Source organism: Ammospiza nelsoni, chromosome 14 (genome assembly GCF_027579445.1).
Source record: "Ammospiza nelsoni isolate bAmmNel1 chromosome 14, bAmmNel1.pri, whole genome shotgun sequence".
NCBI classification, from domain to species: Eukaryota; Metazoa; Chordata; class Aves; order Passeriformes; family Passerellidae; genus Ammospiza; species Ammospiza nelsoni.
The window spans coordinates 11,405,768-11,411,957 of NC_080646.1; positions in this window are offsets into that span (position 1 = coordinate 11,405,768).

Genomic DNA, 6,190 nt, shown 5'->3' on the forward strand with positions numbered 1-6,190 from the left:
GCATCACAATCTGCATTGCAGAAATTTTTAAGAATTGTTCCAACTCTTTATTCTGAAATGTGAGATTTATGGTGCTCTAAATCCCATTTATATTTTTATCTGAATCAGCCTGCTCATCCCTTTCTGCTTTGCCTTCCCAAATCAAATTCAGTCAGTCCTCCCTAGCTCTGTCTGAATGTTTCCTTTGATTGAGTGATGTTATTTCTAGAAAAAACACTCAAATCAATTTAATGCAAATTCCTTTTCACGTCCTGGTTGACCCATCAGGACATCGACAATAATAGATTGAAGTAGTTACTTCCTGAGGCAGATGACTCATTGAGTGCTTAGTAATCAATTTTCATCGGTGTGACTGCATAATCTGTCTTTGGGGTTCTGTTACATGTCGTGACTAGAATGCCACAGAATCCTGGATTGCCTGATACAGAAAATGAATGGTGAGCCAGCAGCCATCAGCCATTTTAAACTGCACAAACCACCCCAACAGAGCCACACTGAACACAGAGAGGCTCTAGCTGTTGTCATGCACACCAGAGAAAGGCAGGAGTAAATCCAAGGGAGCCAATGGTGCTGCACAAATTGGAATCTACAGCAGCTGAGGTCAGAATTTGATCCTTTGAAGATTTGATAGTAACATTTTTCTGAAATCAGAAGCAACTCATTGCATTCAAGCCTTTTCTCATCTCTGCAAAAATCTGTTTCATTGCTCCTAGACTAAGAGAGGTGCAATCAAAACAAAGGGAATGAGTTTTGATCAACTAAAGAAAGGAAGTGAATTAATTTATGAGAACTTAAACTTAGGAGAACTGAGGGTTTAGATGACCTAATTAAACACATTATGAGTCTACTCTCGCTTACTCCATTGCAAACCTGCAATGTTTCATTGCATCCAAGCTGCATCCCACACAGGAGATGGCAGATGATGATACTGCAGCATAGTGACTGCATAATTTAAAATGCTCCTGCAAGATCAGGAGGAATGTGTATTTGCAGCACAATGGCAAACTCCACACTCTTCTGCCATGAGGTCTCCTGCAAGAACATATTCCTGAATCTGGGATGTAGCACTAAGCAAGCTGACGTCAAAGTTGTTCCGTCTGTTCCAGGATGAGCAATGACTCTGAGGCTCACGCTGTCGTGTTAGCACTGAGTTCAGATTCCTCCATAATTAGACTGAGGAGGTAACAAAACCAGGGCAGAGAACACCTGGCAGAATCTATGCACATTTCAAGGCAGGAACTTTCATTCTCAAGATTCATATCAGTTTGACAACTTGTTTGGTTTTGTTACATACTCCTCATTCTCTCTGGTGTGTCTTTGAAAAGCAACACTTGAAGGACTTAATATTTGTTGACATTGTAGCTTTCTGACAAGGGAACATTGCTCTTTCTAACAAATTCTGTCTTCATGAGGAGTTCTTGAGGGGTACACAAACCTATGAAGAAAGCTGAGGGGCAAACTCCATAAAGTTTGAAGGCATGCAGTGGATCAGTCACCATGATCCTTCAAGAAATGTAACAAATTCAACCCCAGAATAAGGGAAATTTCTGAGCTTAAGCTGGTCCCTAAGGTATGAAATAAGTCTATTCTTTGACAGAAAAAAGTCTGATTTCCTGTTTTAGTTTAGGTTTCAGTTTAGATCCCCCTGCAGTGTCAGTAACAGAAATCCTGCAGCAGAAGTACCAGGGTGCACCCTGCATCCTGAGAGCTATTACCCCTCTAAGCTCATGGCTTGTGCAGGGTTTCACATGGAGCTAGTGGGAATACCAGCAGCTGTTTGGTAACTAAGTACAGATTCAGCAGGGCCTCAGGGCTCATCTCTTCAGCACTAACACACAATTAGATGGCTTGGACCTGGCTCCCATTCTCACTTACAATGATTCTGAAATGACCTTAGCAACAATAACTCTTTCCAATCAGCAACAGAAAGAGAGAGGGGAATTTTGGTAGCAGAACTGTAAATGAACAAAGCCACAAACAGCTGCTCCCTGTACAGATGCTCCAAGGCCTCTCATTGCTGCCAGCCAGTTCTGCTCATTCCATGTCCATGTATTTATTCTCCCTAATACACAAAAACTTACAGTAGTCATGACCCAGTCGGTGGTTAATTTAACTGTCCAAGTGAATGTGTAGTAGCAGCATGATCTCAGGAGTGAGCTCTGATATTCACATCACATAACTGGATGACTGGTAATTATCAATGCAGTGACTAAGACAAAAGACAGCCTTTCCTTAGGGAGAAGCACATAGAGAGATTCTGGAAGGCAGAGCCACATGTACACCTAACAATAGCACCTCTCTTGCCTCTAAGTACAGTTCCTTTTTATCATGGTTATTATCTCCACAGGTAGCTGCTCTTTTGCCTTCATGATTTTCCATACTGTAACACTAAAATACATGTTCAAACAGGGAGGTTTTCGAGACAGTTGCTACAATAAAAGAAAGCATAAACAAAAAGCACAAATACATGCTGGGAAGAGAATGGATTAAGGGCAGCCCTGAGGAGAAGGACTTGGGGGTGTTGGCTGACCAGAACCTCAAGATGACCAGGAGCCCAGAGAGGCAAACATGTCCTGGGCTGCATTCAGAGCACTGTGAGCTGCAGGGGAGGGAGGCGATTCTGCCCCTCTGCTCTGCTCTGACCCCACCTGCAATGCTGCTTCCAGATCTGGTGTCCCAGCATAAGAAGGACATAGACATGTTTGGACTGTAAGAAACAGTCAAAGTTTACTGATAACGACCCATACGCTAAAAATTACCTGTTGAGACAAGGAAGGAAATATTAAAAAATAAAACATGCACTATCAGAAAATAAGATCATTTGCTGAAATATTTGCAAACCAGAAATTACTCTATTCAGAATAATTTATAACAAATATGTTTCCTATCTCTACTTTTTAAGTAAAATAACTTATTGTAATTGATGTGAATAATTTTAGCTCTGCATTCATATAATTCATCTCTGCAGTGACACATCATTTAGAAAGCAGCATTACGCATGAAGTCCCATGGATGTAACCATAGTTGCAGTGGAGTGGAATATAATTAACCTTTACATAGTTCAGATGTGCAAAGGTTATGACACCTGCCACTTACAAAGTACTCCTGGCTGGTCTTGGGAAATTGGGTTTCCTGTAGGTACCAGGGTGATTATTCTGAACCTGCATATACACACACATACATCATGTCCAATATAATTTCTAGTACTTAGAGCAGTGCTTCATGAGACTGAACATTAGCTGATATAAGCAAGCATTACAGAGCTGTTTTAAATACATTCCCTTTTGGGGCTCCCCTCTCCTTCTTCCCTTGGTGCTTTGAGGAGGATGCTCAGTCCAGGGGTCTGTGTGGTCCATGCACACTCCTGCACCAAAGAGCTCGTGGGGCAGGCAGAGCCCTGGGTGTGCAAACACAGGATTATCCCCCATGAGAGCCTTCCCCAGGCTCTGCTGGAGCTGCTCTTCCCAGCCCCAGCCCTGGGTGCAGGAACCTGCTGCTCCTGAGTCACTGAGGCCCAGCCACTGCTCCAGGTGTCCATGGAGCTGGAATCTCGATTAGTGCAAGATCTCTTGGGACATTAATAATAGTCTGGCAACTGATACAAGAATGTTGTGCTTAGATGTATTTTTAGATGTTTTTAGAGCTTTTTAGATGATGATAGGTCTTAGTCAATCTTCAGTACACACAGACTGAGAATGTTCTCTTGAAATATTCCATCCAAATATTTGAAAGGAGATGGATTTTACAGGTTTTTATTTTTTTCAAATATTCTGTGTAGAGCAAACAAGGTTCAGAGAAGACATCATCTGTCTAGAGGACCTGGGACACTGATGACAGGAAGAATCTGATCCATTAGGGGAAGGTCTTGAAGAAATATTTTTTGTTTAGTCCCAATCAGGGAAAAAAACATGGCTCACAAGCTAAATATGAAAATTAGCTCTATAATGACATCTAAATGGCATCATACTCAGCATCATTGCAGATGGAAAAGCCAAAAGAAGCAAGAAGAAAACATCTTTGTCAGTGAAAAATCATCTTTTCAAAAGTTTTTTAATGGAGAGAAGGCTTATTAAGGAGAATAGCTGAGAGCAAAATTCTTGCAAGCAGCATAAACATTGTTTAAAGACATGGTCTTAGAGTCTCAGAGTAAATTTATATCTGCTGGTAAAAAGGACTACCAGAGTAAGCCGACAGATTTTAGTAGCTAGATAAGGGGCATTATTAGCAGTAAAAGAAAGTTAATTCAAGAAATTAAAAATCTTATATCTTATGCATATGGGAAAAAAAGAGCCTAAATTCTGGGAGCTTAAATCTACAAGTTTCTAGGATCAGAGGATACTCACATAAAAGCCAGAAAGCAATTAAGAGCGTGACACTGCAGCATCACTGCCCACAACCAAAACCTGTCTTCCTGTTGCTGCAAAGGGTGGGCTCCACATGCTGGCACACAAAAGTGCATTGCTGGGCTATTTTTTATCAAAGCCACACTACATACTTAAAATCTAATCATCTCTTATTCCCCATAGTTTTTCCAGTGCCAAAGCCTAGCTAAATATGCAACTCTATTGTCCAATCTTGCCACCAAACTGAAACAATTATTCCAAATTAGCAGAGGTACAAAGAGATAACTCCATGTTTCTGTTTGCTTCTATTTACCCCTAACCCTAGGATTGTTGTACATAAGGAAATTTTACATGTGCTTCCATTTGTATGCCTGTCCTTCACTTTCAATATTTTAGCTCACTTATGCAACTGAAAATTTTATGGTTTCTGTATTCTTTGCAGAAAATCATAATTTTGCAGGAATCATGAAAGATTATAAAAGAAGAGATACATATATGGTTGAATATACTTGGTTCTTATGAACATTTTTACAAACTGCTAAAAACAAGCCCCAGAGCAAGACAAAGTTATAAGTACTATGACAAATACTTGTCTCTGAAAGAGCTCTCTGGTATTAGCTTGACAACAGCATGTCAGCAAAGGTGTTTAGATACAGCATCAAAATTATGAACATTCCATGTGCTTTGATGACTCTGTCACCTCACCTCTGAGCAATACAGAGAGGAAAAGAGGTAAACCACTCCTTTAGTTCAACTCCAAATAATATTCTTACTACCATTCACAGCAGTTGTGTTTAGTTTTATGCCTCTGTGCATTGTTCTAAGAGAACCTTTTACAGTAATGAAATATCTCTGCAGTAACTGACCTGCAGTAACATTGACACATATTGTCAGTAGAAAGCAGAATCCCAAGCAAGATAATGGGATTTCTTTTAATTCAATTTGTCACAGATGTAGTTAGCATGCCAGCATTCTCCTTGCAGAGATGCTACTCTTTGTGGTTTGGTTCCTAATTAACGCAGTCACTTGGAGCTGCACAGTGCTGCTGGCTCAGCTACCATTTCACACAAATCTAATTTGGCCCTGCAGAGGGGTGTGAGTTCAGTGCATCTGAGGAGCTGTCAGACAACAGCAGCCTAATGCACCTGGCAAAACCTGAGCTTCTGCAGCCCACTTGGTGCTGGTACAGCACAGCAAGGAAGAACAGCCAGCAAGGCAGCTAACAAAGAGATGTCTTCCACAAGAGTTCCTCTCATCATGGCAATTCAGTGGAAATCATTTAAAAAAAGAGATTGAAGGATATGAAGCCTATAAATAAAAGATTGTAAACTGATTTTGTAAACCAGGCATCGAAATGAGTGGTCTGGGTCAAGGCAAATGCAAATGCACAGTCTAACTCCTAAGCCTCCATGTAGAAGTGGCATTTTGATTCCTCATCTTATGTAAACTTGATTTTACAACTACAAAACTCTCATGTTTTGAGAAGCATCTTCTAGCAGTTACAATAAAGAATACAGAGCAAGGATATGAGCAACACCAATAAGAAGGCACTAATCTTTATCCTCTATGAAAACACTATCTGAAATCAGACTCTAACCTGAAGAGGGAAATTATATTTATACTACACATGGCTAGGAAAAATCTATTTTTCAAAGAGCAGTTAGGAGCACAAATATTTCTACTTGTGCATAATATCACCAGAAAGTCATGTGACTCACAAACATTTCACAGGCAAAACAAAAATTAGCATAAATAAAACCACAATATTGGAAAAAAGGTTAAACTGCCATTGAACAAAATTAAAATAAAAAAAAATTTTGAGGGAGCTTTAATTCCACTGAACTAAA